The sequence below is a fragment of the Schistocerca piceifrons genome, chromosome 7 (assembly GCF_021461385.2).
Source record: "Schistocerca piceifrons isolate TAMUIC-IGC-003096 chromosome 7, iqSchPice1.1, whole genome shotgun sequence".
Classification (NCBI taxonomy): domain Eukaryota; kingdom Metazoa; phylum Arthropoda; class Insecta; order Orthoptera; family Acrididae; genus Schistocerca; species Schistocerca piceifrons.
Window position 1 is genome coordinate 385818955 of NC_060144.1, and position 14820 is coordinate 385833774.

Here is a 14820-nt window from a genome sequence, read left to right on the forward strand (position 1 = left end):
ACTTAACATTTTAACAAGACGTTGTTTTTAGTGAACTTATGTTGTTTTGACTTGTCGTACGGTACGTCCATTGCTAGTTCAGTTGCTGCTTTATTGTGAGTGATAGTTCCGGATGTTTGTGACAGGGCTACCTCTCATTTACCTGTCCATTTCTAAAGAGATGCATGTCGAGACTATACTATCATTGGGCTTTGCCATCCGTAATGTCTCTTTAATCAGTCCTTTAGTGGGCGACGAGACACCTACTGTAAGAAACACCGAGCGAGGTGGCGCAGTGGTTAGCACACTGGACTCGCATTCGGGAGGACGACGGTTCAATCCCGTCTCCGGCCATCCTGATTTAGGTTTTCCGTGATTTCCCTAAATCGCTTCAGGCAAATGCCGGGATGGTTCCTTTGAAAGGGCACGGCCGATTTCCTTCCCCATCCTTCCCTCACCCGAGCTTGCGCTCCGTCTCTAATGACCTCGTTGTCGACGGGACGTTGAACACTAATCTCCTCCTCCTCTACTGTAAGAAACGAAGTCCGACGCTTATAACATAGAATCGACCGAGCAGGTGGTGCAACTCTAAGACAATGGATTCGCATTCGTCGGGATGGCGATTCAAGTCCTCGCCCTCTGTTTCCCTACATCACTGAGGATAAATACCAGATGGTTTTGTTAGAATATAAAGAACGATTGCCTTTGCCGCCATTCCTCAACCGAAGCCTGGTTCCGTCTATAATAAGCTCTTCGTGGGCATGATGTTCAATCATAATTTTCCTTGCTTGCTTCTTCGAATGGTACGTGGGTAGAGGAGGCATCGGTTGTATCCTCTTAAAAGAAACTATCCCGGCATTTCTCTTCAGAGATGCAGGCAAACCTTGAATAACTTAATGCTTGCCGAACTAAACTAAGAAAACTTCTTTCCAATTAATGTTGTTTGTGCTATGGCGTAATTCTTGTAAATTAGTTAGTAACAACGTCCGACATTATCATACAGCCGCATTCAAATTACAGTCATGCAATTTCCTGTGGCATGTAATTGCTGCTGCATCGTCTGTCGTCCGTGTTCTTTCCTGTATTCTTTCTTGTATTAGCTGTAGAACAAATTCTGTATTAGGGCACATTTGCCAAGTACGAGCCCCGGACTGGCACACAGGTTTAGATTGTCAAAAAGTTTCATTATTGCATACAGTCCGCTGCCTAATGAAATACTTGACATATGGTATGAAGCGTAGTATTATTTGTAATCTGAGGCTTTTCAGCGATCGAGGAGTTACCTCTGAGAAACTTTTGTCCTGAAAAAATTGCAGTTGTTTTCTACGAAATATCAGCTTGATGGAAAAAACTATCATCGAGACAGTGATGTAGAGAAAAACAACGTGCAGCACGTCACGATGTGTAAAACATCGATGTCCTTTGAGTATGGGATTGATGAGTCACAACTAGTCAATCGTGCCCTATCAATATTTGTTTAGGAGTAGCTGTGTGTAGAAATAGGAAGTGGAGCCACACAGACTTAGTTGTAAGAAAAGCAAATAGCAGGCTACGATACATCGACAGACCACTCGGAAACTGTTGATTGTCTACAGATGCGTGCATAACACTCTCACGGCCCATAGCAAATATTGCTTAAGTGTATGGAACCCATCTCTGCGTTGGAATTGTAGGAGACATCGAACGTATACAAATAAGGGCGGCGTGAAAGTCACGCCTTGTTTGACTGGTGAGAGAGTTAAGAGAAGTGTTCGGAAACCATAACTCGCAGAAACTCGAAGAAAGACATCCCACCAGAACCAGCTTAGAAACTTCAAAAACTGCCTTTTAATGCTGAAACTTATTCACCTGCAGATTGATCCCGTAGAGCTCATATTGATAAAATTAGGTATCTAACAGCGCGCAAAGAAGTGTAGAAGCAGTTATTCTTCCCGCCCACCGTACACGAGAGAAAGAGGAGGGACCTTAACACGTTGCTGGCCATTATTATTATTATTATTATTATTATTATTATTGCAACATCATGAAGGCGCATGAAACAAACATCAAATTGGCACGGAGTGTACAACACGTGGAGTTACACAAAATAGGTAGGGGTAACGCCATCTACATTCTGTATATAAGCAAGAAAAAATGTTGGGTGATGATTATGATTATGATGATGATTGTTTTGTGGGGCGCTCAATTGCGCGGTTATCAGCGCTCGTACTAATTCCCAACCTGTGCTCTGCCCAATGTCGCCACTCGTAGGAATGATGATGAAATGATGAGGACAACGCAAACACCCAGTCATCTCGAGGCAGCTGAAAACCCCTGACCCCGTCGGGAGTCGAAACCGGGACCCCGTGCTCGGGAAGAGAGAACGCGACCGTGGGACCACGAGCTGCGGACGGTTATCAGTGAGGAGACCCAAGTCATTCCTCCAGTAAGAAGGAGAAATGTCTACCAACAAGTTAAAATTAGACAGCGGCAGAGTCGTAGACTGCAGTTTCTCGTTCCGCAGAGCTGCTGCTCGCGTTGGTTGGGATCCAGTGACTGTTACGCAAATATGGATTCCATAGCCATACTCGACCCCCACTGCATGGTTCCGCGTGACTAGCGCCCGAGAGGACAGATACTGTTTGCTTCGTCGTACAAGCTCATACAGCACATCACCTACACTGGGTCTAGAAATGGGCTTCTTTGCAGGAAGACAAGCAACTACACGATATTGCTTCGACTGTCGAACACCGTTGTCAGTACGGAGACCACTGTTGTTCACCTGGGTGGCAGCAGGGAGACGCCGACGGTGGTGCACCCAACGACAGCAATGGATAGAGGAATGGCACCACATTGACTGTCCAGTCAAGTCCCATTTCTACGCCCATGATCATGATGGACCTACCCCAGTGTGGAGGCATTGAGGAGAGCGAATGCTGTCACATTGCATTCCTCATGGTTAAACGGCCCAACATTTGGCGTGAGGTTATGGGATGCCATAATCTGATGTGAGGAAGTCATGAGATGCCTCCTAATATCGTGGTTTCCGACCTCCGTTTGCCCAGAATAGTGCAGCAACTCGGCATAGACTCAACAAGTCGTTGGAAGTCCCCTGCAGAAATTCTGAGCCATGCTGACTCTATGGCCGTCTATAATTGCGAAAGTGTTGCCTGTGCACGAATGACCTCTCGCTTATGTGATGAGATTCATATCAGACGATCTGGGTGGTCAAACCAATCGCAAACAACTGTGGCCTGCTGACATCCCACACCGTCACCCATAAAAATTCCATCACTGTTTGGGAAGATGAAGTCCATGAATGGCTGGAAATGGTCTCCAAGTAGCCGAGCATCCAGAGGACTGAGCCCATTCTACGTAAACATAGCCCAACCATTATTGACCCATCACCAACTTACACAGTGCCTTGTTGACAACTTGGGTCCAAGGCTCCATAGGGTCTGCGCCACATTCCAATCCTGTCATCAGTTTGTACCAACTGAAATCGGGACTCGTCTGGCCAGGCCACGGTTTTCCAGTCGTCTGGGGTCAACCGAAATGGTCACGAGCCCAGGAGAAGTGCTGCATTCGTTGTCTTGCTGTTAGTCTGCTGCCATAGCCCATTAACGCCAGATTTCGCCGTACTGTCCTAACGGATATGTTCGCCTTACGTCCCACATAGAATACCGCGGTTATTTCACGCAGTGTTGCTTACCTGTTAACACTGACAACTCTTCGCAAATTCTGCTGCTCTCGATAGCATCGGTCGTCTACTGCCTAAGCCCAATAACGCCAGACTTCGCCACACTATCGTAATGGATGCGTTCGCCTTACGTCCTACATTGATTTCTGCGGTTACTTCACACAGTGTTACTTGACTGTTAGCACTGACAATTCGACACAAACACCATCGCTCTCGGTCGTTAAGTGAAGGTCATGGGCCACTGAGTTGTTCGCAGCGACAGATAATGCCTGAAATCTGGTATTCACGGTACGTTCTTGACACTGTGGATCACAGAATATTTAATTCTCTAACGATTTCCGAAATGGATTATCCCAGCGTCTAGCTCCAACTACACTGTGCAACAATGAAAATGTAAATCGAATGAAAATATCCAACTCCTATCAGTTCTGATGTGCTGATCGCGAATATCACAGAGTCAATTCAAAATTAGCTCTGGTTTTCATTTTGCACTGTTTTATTACGGTGAGATAACTGTGTACGGATTTTTATGTTAAGTTTAAGATCAAATATTATAATGGTTTATCAGTGTCATAACAACTAGTAACAATGGATTATATCATTGTCCCAAGTCTTACTTGTGTGTAATATTTTGGATATAAACATTTTGGTACCAATTTAGTGAATTTTTTTGTCTCCCTCCGGTGGTGTGACAAATAAATAACCTTTTATTGTGACTGGTAGCGGAATTTTTTCTACAACGGGCAATAAATTACAAGGAGATTGTAGATAACATGTTGTCATCTTATGAAAAACTTGGTTGCAACTTATCATTGAAAATTCATTTCTTACATAGTCATCCTGACCTCTTCCCCAAACATTGTGCTGCAGTAAGTGATGAACATGGGGAGTGATTCCATCAAGAAATTCCCACATTTGAGAAGAGGTATGCCGGAAAGTGGAGCCTTACTATTTTAGCAGATTACTGATGGACTGTCATAAGAGATGTTCCCGAGTATGTGTCAAAACGTCAAGCCAAGCGAAATCTTCTGCATTTATCTCTGAACAAAATATGTAATTGTGTATACTGTACACATGGGCATTTAACATTTGTAATCCTTTATATACATTTGTGACCAGTTAATTTATATATTTTCTTTTGTGCTTTACATAGTTCTGGTACAAAGTAGACTTGCAAGGTATTTTCATTCATGTAATATTATCTTCATTTTTTCTTAATATTTTACTTTTGTACTTCCAGAATGGCACTGAAATTTGTTATGCTGTATCATGGAACATGAATGCATATTTAGTTAGTGAGTTATTTATACAAAAATATTGATTACTTTTTTAAAAAAAAACTGGGGCTAAATATTTATGAAGATGATGATTTTGTGTCATTTTATCCATAAATAAAAATAACCAACTCAAAATCATGCAATTCACACACTTTCACATCAAATTTGTTGTTCAGTGCTACCATTCCGAATTCAAAATCTGTTAGTTCCCGTCGTGCGCCCATAATCACGTGGGAAGCATTTTCACGTGCATCTCCTTAGTACAAGTGACAGATATGCCAATTCGTTGCCCTTTTATGTACGCGATGCTGTCGCTATTAGGCAGTTCAGCACAAAGCCCCGAGGAAGGCCACTTGCAATAGAGGCTGAAACGTCGGACAATTATGTATATTCACAATACGGTCAATAGCTCAGAAGAATTTTATTGACACTGACACAAAGGCAGCGGAAGCCTGCGCTTACATCTCCTCACGGGTTGCTGAGGGACTGGTACACCAGAACTCTACTACTCCTACGACTGGTGAACTCTCCTACAGAGTTTAAGCGGCATGAAATGGCCAACCTAGGTCTGTCGTTCAGTCTGACAAGAGGACCACACCCAATCGTCACCATCGATTTCTTTCATATTTATGGCATATGCAGGACTTGGCCAGAAATGGAAGTAATAGAAATGGGCGCTCCAGATGGCCAACCATTTAGAAAAAATAGCATTTTTGGGACAAATCGGGTGAATCATGAGCCATTTATGTTACTGTAATTTCCAGGCAGGGGATGGCGCAGAGAAAGCGTACTGAATGTTAATTCGAGGGTCGTGGGGTCGAATCTATGCGAAAACTTCATTTTTTTTAGTTTTTATGTTTCCTACACTGCAAATAACCCTAAATAATGCTCAATATATTATACGTATTAATATTTTCATAAAATTCATGAAAAGGAAAGGTCAACGAATATTTTGAATTGCAAATAAATTTTCAGGGAGGGATTGTAAAGCGTATACGAGAATTTCGTATATAAAAATAGAAACTTTTATTGTTTTACAGTTGATGATTTACACGTGGATACTCATCATAAAAGCACGGAGAATAATAATTTTCTTGGAGTCTTGCAGATGTTATAAGCCCTGCATTCAGACCACTACACGGTGTTTTTGAAGTTCCTATAGAGAAACAAACTTGGTTACATCCTGAAAAGGATGTACCAGCAAACGACATGTAACAGAACATGTAATATTTTTCCCCCTCGACAAATAAGAGCGGTTTTGAAGCTTTTTGTTCAAATTATTTACTTGTCGATAAAAACGGAGATCGTCAGAGTGGAATAGTGTGTGTATGTGGCCGGGAATCACTTTAGTACTGCATGATGGCTATCCTTCATCTTAATAAATCTCGTCGTGATTTTAAATCTCCTCCCCACGAGTCAGTTCATAGAAGAAATTTGTTCTCCTACACCCAAGGCTTCATCACACCAGTCAAAAAAATTTGTATTAGTTCGTTGTAAGTTTTCCAGATTTTGACGAAGGAATTACGCCTACACGTCTATCATATTTTCCTTCGCCTTTCATTTTCATGCCTTTTATGAAAATATTAATAATACGATATATTAAGTATCATTTTGCTTTATTTGCAGTGTAAGTAACGTAGAAACAGGAAAAAATAGTTTACGCAGAAGGATTCGAACCCACCACACTCGGACTACCCTTCTCTACAGATTCCGCTGCGCCGAGCGCTGCCTTAACATAAAAGGCTCATGACGCACACGACCTGCGCCAAAATATGCTATTTTTGAAAAACTCGGCCATCTGGAATTCCATCTACTGTCACTTTCATTTTTGGCTAAGCTCTGAAAGTACCATAAATTTGGACGAAACCTATGTTGACGGGTAGGGACGACCCCCTTGTCAGGTTGATTCGATGCCCCACCGGGAAAGAGCTATTCAAATGGTTTAGATGGCTCTGAGCACTATGGGACTTAACGTCTGAGGTCATCGTTCCCCTAGAGCTTAGAACTACTTAAACCTAACTAACCTAAGGACATCACACACATCCATGCCCGAGGCAGGATTCGAACCTGCGACCGTAGCGGTCGCGCTGTTCCAGATTGTAGCAGCCTAGAACCGCTCGGCCACGCCGACCGGCCGAAAGAGCTATTGTTATTGAGATGGGACGTCTGTATACTCCCCCTCCCCCCCCCCCTCCCCCCACACACACAATCTCACCAACTAATTTAATTGTGTTTTCCTTCCCTATGGGCAACGGCCTTGCCGCATTGATTACACCAGTTCCCGTGAGATCACCGAAGTTAAGCGCTGTCGGGCGTGGTCGGCACTTGGATGGGTGACCATCCAGGCCACCATGCGCTGTTGCCATTTTTCGGGGTGCACTCAGCCTCGTGATGCCAATTGAGGAGCTACTCGACCGAATAGTAGCGGCTTCGGTCAAAAATACCATCATAACGACCGGGAGAGCGGTGTGCTTGACCCCACGCCCCTCCTATCCGCATCCTCCACTGAGGATGACACGGCGGTCGGATGGTCCCGGTAGGCCACTCGCCTCCTGAAGACGGAGTGCTTTCTTTCTTTCTTTCTATTCCTTCTCTGTACGTAGAATAAGTAGAATTTCATTATTTACTGGCCTTCCTGTGATGAAATTTTGATGCTTAATTGTGTACATTGTACAATAAGAGGTACTTGCGTCACGCGCTTCTCAGCGACTAGCAGAGTTGTAGATGACGAATTTTGTAGCCCTATTTCTGCTCTCTCAAAGAAATCTAAAACACCGTGTTCTACGGTTAAAAAATTAAATCTCCCAGCACGAAGGACCGAAACGGAACTGTCTCATTAGCAAGCCCATACAGCACAGCAAACTGATTAGGGAATTCTTCTTCACGAAGAAAGGATTTCCGCGTTGACTAAAGGAAACGAGACGCCGGAAGGATCTTGTGATGGCGCGTATTGTTACGTGCCGTCTTTTAATTTAATCCTCCAGAGTCGGACACTGCTGGATGGAACGTCCTTTGCACACCGGTCGCTTTTTCGAAACTTTGACGGGAAAGAAGGGCCCGGCATTACAAAGTCTGTTTCACATTCCGGCTACGTCTCCCCGGAGTTATTAAATCAGTGCGTTCCGCAAAATTCATTTCGACCTGCTGTCTTGCAGTCATGCTGTTGATCCAGCCCTAAAGTACTGCGCATAGGCTAACTCAACGGCGTTTTTAGTTTTTGGCATGCAAATGGACGTAAATGCACCCGTGAAAATTTATTCTTTCAAATGGAATATCTGTGAAACATCTGTGTGCAGCTCATTGGAAACAGCTTTCCTGCTATATGAGTATTTTGCTTGCGACAAATTAAAACGCAACAAATGAAAGAGTTGTATGCTAATTTCCTCTTCGAACCTCGAATATCACAACAACGGATGAGAAGAATGTCGGTTTAAACAGAGCCCGTGGCTTAGGTTGTCGAAGGAAATGGATAGTCAAATAGAATAATTTCAAAACAGTGCAAGTGGGGAATTAAATGAGAACGTTTGAGCTGTGTTAAGTAAGTTGGGTCTTAAGATTGGTTCTATGCAAGTTCTTTACAGTGTCTGCTTGAAAGTCTCCTTCTGGCGTTCTATCACTAAATTTCCTTGTGAGTCTATTTATGATTCTGCTTATCTTGTTTTTTTATCGAAGCTTAATTGGATCCCTTCTTTCAGTGTAATCGTTATTACGAATTTTACGCTTTCTACATTTTAGAGATTTTGTGCCGCATCACACAGAATTTCCCTTAGTTCTTAGCGTTTCTCAGTATTACCGGAACATCTGTTCAGTAATTATGGTTGCAAAATACTGTGACAAGTTATGTACAAAATACTGGAACGACTGATAGTATTCGATTTCAGAGGTCAGTTTGGCTTCCAGAGAAATGTGGGAAAACGCCAAGGAATAGTGACCCTACGACTTATCTAAAGGTAGATTGAAAAAAGACAACCCTAAAATTATGGCACTTGTAGCTTTAGTAAAAAGTTTTGAATGTTGGGCTACATAAGGTTCCCTTTCTGTGCAGCGACCGTGGAAATTAAAATTATAAAGAATGTACCAACCAGTCACGGAAACATAATTTATTTATCTTGTTGCAAATCAATTTCGACTGATATCAGTCATCATCGGTGCATTTTTCTAACCGGTACATGTCGCAAGTAGAAGTACTGCCCTTTCATAATAGAAATCTGCCAAGGATATTACCTCTACTTATGACATGTATCGCTTAGAAAAATGCACCGATGATGACTGATATCAATCGAAAACGATTTGCAACAAGATAAATAAATTGTGATTCCGCGACTAGTTGCTACATTCTTTATAGTTGTTGTAAAAAGTTTTGGGCACTTGACTGGAATAAGGGAAAGTCCGGTAGAGTCGGACCGCAGACTGTATAGGACAAGAGCTTTCCTAACTGTAGTGCCAGTGACAGCACCTGCCGCACCACTGCAGTGTGAACTACAGAAGACTATGACCACTCCTTCGATTTCAAATGGTTCAAATGGCTCTGAGCACTATGCGACTTAACTTCTTAGGTCATCTGTCGCCTAGACCTTAGAACTAATTAAACCTTACTAACCTAAGGACGTCTCACACATCCATGCCCGAGGTAGGATTCGAACCTGCGACCGTAGCGGTCGCTCGGCTCCAGACTGTAGCTACTAGAACCGCACGGCCACTCCGGCCGGCCTTGCGATTTCGAATGAAAACAACAATGCGTTTCGGAGCTGCAACAAGTTATCTGTAATTATTGAATTTTTCGGTTTACACACGTTTGGAGTGTTGTGTTCTTTTTGAAAGTAAGTAATATCGCATTTTTATTGTATCTTAAGATGAAACTATCATTATTTTCTACACTTTGGGCTGTGACAATCTCTAACCAAGTCATAACAACAGTAATGTTTAACTACTTGCACCGGTACGTTCTGAATGTATCGAACGAAGCAGTTTCGGGTTCTACTGGATAATTTTTTTTTCTTCATCAAGGAGAGATGGAGAAGTCAGGAAACATGAGACAAAAGTGACATGAAAGAAGCTGGTAGAAAAAGACATAATAGTCGGGGAAGCGAGTGCAAAATATTCAGTTCCAAAAAGTACATCGAACGGTAGTCAAAAAGCTTCACAGGATAACAAAGAAGTGTCCTTCAAACCTGTTTAAGTAAAATAATAAGCTTTTTTTCTAAGAACATTCACTGATGAACGGGAAACAGTATTTTACGTTCCTGTTAACAATTTGGATAACTAGCTTTAGATTTTGAGTGAAGATGCGGTCTTAGATCTAATGAGCCGGCCGCTGTAGCCGAGCGGTTCTAGGAGCTTCAATCCGGAACCGCGCTGCTGCTACGGTCGCAGGTTCGAATCCTGCCTCGGGCATGGATGTGTGTGATGTCCTTAGGTTAGTTAGGTTTAAGTAGTTCTAAGTTCTAGGGGACTGATGACCTCAGATGTTAAGTCCCATAGTGCTCAGAGCCATTTGAACCATTCGGAAAGGAACCATCCCATTATTGTCGTTAAATGCGTTACGTGGTGCACACGAACATCTGAAACCCGCTTTTCTCGATTGCGTGAACAGTGCCTTCGCCACTGCCCGAGTTCGATCGTAACACTTAAGGTCTCAGACAGCGAAAAGACGCACAATTCGTTTCCCCTGGCTGCGGAAAGAATGTGGCCCGACCACCGGTGACAGCAGGTATCGATTTCAAGTAACGCCGGAGATTTCTTGGCTACCGCTGGGAGCCTCTCAGGTCGACTCGGTTTATTGGCTCGCTGAATACCGCCAGTTTAATTACTACTGGAAGGTTAAAGACCACTCCGCCCGCCGCCGAAAGTTGGCGGTTTACCTCAGTTTCACTCGCCCTCCCCTCAGGAATCCAAAGTCCAATAGAGGCCACACGACGTTGACGTGGCCCCAATTGGTACAGTAGTAAAATTTTTAATTTCTTCGCAGTAAACTGACAGGCAACATGGGCTCAGCCCGAAAAAAAATACAAACTTTTTTAGTGATCTCATCAGTGAGAGATTAAATTAACACATAGGAACGTGTAAGACAGCAATTTGTAGCTCGAATAAACGAATAAATCATTTCAGAAAGCAAGTTCCATATTATTGGGGTAGGCCAAGATACGAGAGTGATTCAAATTTAAACCGGATATTTTTTATACGTTTAGTTATTTAGAAAAATTCACACACACCAAGTTCTTTTTCTGTGTAGTTTTCCCAGCGTATAGGTAGTTACTTGATCCTGTTTTCGTAAAATGAATGTGAGTATCACAGCACGCAGTTGCGTTCGAACGCTTCGAAAGAGCAATCGTCGTCAAATCTGTGGTCTCCGCGTGCTTGCTTTACTGGTCCAGACAAATGAACATCGCAGGCCTAACTGTGGGGAGGATGTACTAATGTCGTCCACAACAATTCCTTGATTTTGGGTGAGTTGGGGTGAATGTGGGATCGAACTTTGGCACACACCTTGCGAACTCTTTCCTATTTCCAAAATTGTCAATAACGATCGCCTGAGCACCAACATAGCTTACGCCAACGTCAGTAGCAGTTTCAGCTAGTGTTATTCGGCAATCGTCTTCAATAAGCTGGGAACAATGCGAATATTCTCCGCAGTTATGCTGGTCCTCGGGTGACATCGGTGGGCTGCATTCTCAATTGTCTTATCATCCTTGTAAAACCTGTTTGTGTCATTCGTGCAATTGAGTCTTAATCAGGGTGTTGTCCCCGAACTGTGCAGTACGTCTTTTCAAAATGATGGTCTGTTTTACGCCCTCTATTCTAAGAAACTTGATTGTAATGCGTTCCGCAACAAATGATGGTACCTCTTGCTCTGACTTGGCGATTCTGACTAGAGAAACGGTACGACACCATTCTAGCTATGGAGGACAGTCACTGGAAACGAAAGCTACAAAGAGCAGAGATAGCGTCGTTCTCCGTTTACAAAGAGTCGCGTAAAACAAAAATTGTGCTTTATGTTTGATTCTTTCTCGTACTTTTATCGGATGCTGCACTGCACTCCAAAGTGACACAGATACTTGACGCTACATCGCAATATAGTCTCTAAGTCTCTCTAAACAACGGTCGGAAAGTTCTAGCAGTTGTTCAGTACGTCGACGATAGAAATTCGCTCCTCTGCCCCGGAGCCTTTCGAAAACCGCTGTGTGAACGTTCACATCGTCGGAAAATCGGCAAGTGTTGTGTACTGTTGAAACTGATTCCCCATTTCTTCAGAAGGCTTTTGACACAGTACCACACAAGTGACTTGTAGTGAAATTACTTTCTTATGGAATATCGTCTCAGTAATGTGAGCGGGTGCGTAATTTCCTGTTAGAGAGGTCACAGTTCGTAGTAATTGACGGAAAGTCATCGAGTAAAACAGATGTGACTTCTGGCGTTCCCCAAAATAGTGTTGTAGGCTTTCCGCTCTTCCTTATCTGTACAGGGTGTGTCACGAAATTTTAACCCTGGGTAGCTGATGTCAGTAGGAAACAAAATTACTGATGTTGTGTTGGTCGACAACGCACCATTTCTAAACTACGGAACTTGACGCCACGATCTCTGATTGGCCGTGGGATGTGCCGGGACCACGGCGGATTCGCCCCCAAAGTGGAAGGCTGGCGCGCTGCCACCGAGCGTGCGGGCCGCCTTGGATACATCGCGGTCTCCGGCAGGCATTCGCGGTCATGTGTTGTCCAGAGCATCCGGCAACATGGCAATCCCGCGGCCAATCGGAGCGCGTGGCGCCAAGTTTCCATAGTTTAAGAATTTGTGCGTTGTCGACCTACACAACATTAGTAATTTTTGTTCCTACTTGCATCAGCTATTCAGGGTTAAAATTTCGTGGCCCAATTTTTCTCCATCCTATATAAACGGTCTAGGAGGCAATCTGAGAAGTCGTCGTAGGTTGCTTTGCAGATGATGCTGACGTTGGCCGGCCGCTGTGGCCGAGCGGTTCTAGGCGGTTCAGTCTGGGACTGCGCTGCTGCTACGGTCGCAGGTTTGAATCCTGCCTCGGGCATGGATGTGTGTGATGTCCTTAGGTTAGTTAGGTTTAAGTAATTCTAAGTCTGGGGGAATGATGACCTCAGATGTTAAGTCCCATAGTGCTCAGAGCCATTTGAACCATGCTGACGTTTATCTACTAAGAAGATCAAAACAAATTGCAAAACTATTTAGACAAGAAATCTCTAAGGAACGAAAATCGGCAACTGACCCTAAATAACGAAAAGTGTGAGGCCATCCACATGAGTGCTAAAAGGAATCCGCTAAACTTCGGTTACAGGATGAACCAGTCAAATCAAAAGGCCGTAAATTCAATTAAACATCTAAGAATTACAATTATGAACAATTTAAATTGGAAAGAGCACATAGAAAATGTTGTGGGGAACTCAAACCAGAGACTGCGTTTTACTGGGAGAACACTTACAAAATTTAACAGATCTACTAAAGAGACTGCCTACACTGTGCCTGTCCGGCCCCTTCTGGAATACTGCTGCGCAGTCTAAGATCCTTACCAGATAGGATTACAGAAGTACATTGAGAAAGTTCAAAGAAGAGCAGCACGGTTTGTATTATCGCGAAATAGGAGAGAGAGTGTCACTAATATGATACAGGATTTGTGGGGGAAATTTTGCATCGTCTCGTTGCCACTGTAGAGTCTTGTACCAGGAGAAGCAAGGACAGGATGTTGTTTGGTGGTCGATATTCTCTTTCTACAACACAAACTGCATACACGTAGTAGCAGGGTTCTTTATTAACCATAACAGAAAGCTACTTATCTTAAGCTAGTCCATGTGGTACAAGCTCTTCCATAATAGTCCACGTTAGCATCACTGCTGGTGAATTAACATCCCACTATGCACACTGCTCTGGTCGCTAGATCCTGACTGACTCTGCAATTGCGACTGCAAGTGACTGGGCTGTGACTGAATGGGAGCTCCAATCCGCAGCGGCGATCTAAACACTGGCGGTCGAGAGGGCGTTGGCGGCAAGTTTCTTGCGCGTTTGTCTTTGGCCTCTCTCCTGGTAGGCTCACTTGCTCCAGCGCCTACTATCGATCTTCTCGCAGCCTCTTTGCCGACCGGAGTGCTGGCGACAGCTTAGGCCAGCATAGACATCATTGAAACAAAGGCGTTTTTCGTTGTGGCTAAATCTTCTCACTTAGTTTCAATCACCAACTTTGTCTACTCAGAATGCGAAAATATTTTGTTGACGAGGCTATCGTTTTTTCCTCACGCTGTTCAAATCACTACAGCGGGGCGCGACGTTACATAAGGTCCGTATCCCGCCAGAGTTTCACATCGGATTTGTGTCTAATGTAGTCCTTCTGCCCACAAGAATCATGCTGTTCCCCGTACTTCAGCTTGGGAGTACATTTGCAGTTGCCGCGCCATTTCACTTCCACAATATTCTGACTCGCCCGTTATCCGAACCGCAGTAGAACTGTCTCTACTGGAAACCAGAACACATACTCTCCTCTGACAATGCGCCGCTCTTGGTGATCAGTGGTCCCAGCGCCGGATGACGGGTGTAACTTTTGCTGTCCCCTCGTAGACGCTAGCCTCTTTAGGCAGTAAACCAAAAATGAATGAACTGAAAAAAAATATAATCCGATGGAGTATAGATGAGTGTACCAATAACATCTATGTCTTCACAACCAGGAATTTGCTTCACAAGTTCGCGAAAGTATTTAAAAGGTCGGCAAGTGGCAGTGCATCATTCCACACTCCTACAACCTTCAAACCCTCTTTCAGCAGAGGGTGTTGCGTCGCTTCTTCCGTCGGTAAAACACGAGTCACGTGCATAATACGGTACTGTAAAGAAAAATATATTCGTCGTAGTATCAACAGAATGATTCAGGCTTCA

At 43.7% G+C, this 14820-nt stretch overlaps 1 protein-coding gene and 1 pseudogene across 3 annotated transcripts in view; both read left to right on the forward strand.

Moving 5' to 3' along the window:
• Positions 1-14820, forward strand: part of LOC124804696 (leucine-rich repeat-containing protein 24-like) — a 370900-nt gene that overhangs the window by 69016 nt on the left and 287064 nt on the right. The window lies entirely within an intron of this gene.
• LOC124709457 lies at positions 7183-7300 on the forward strand (annotated as a pseudogene).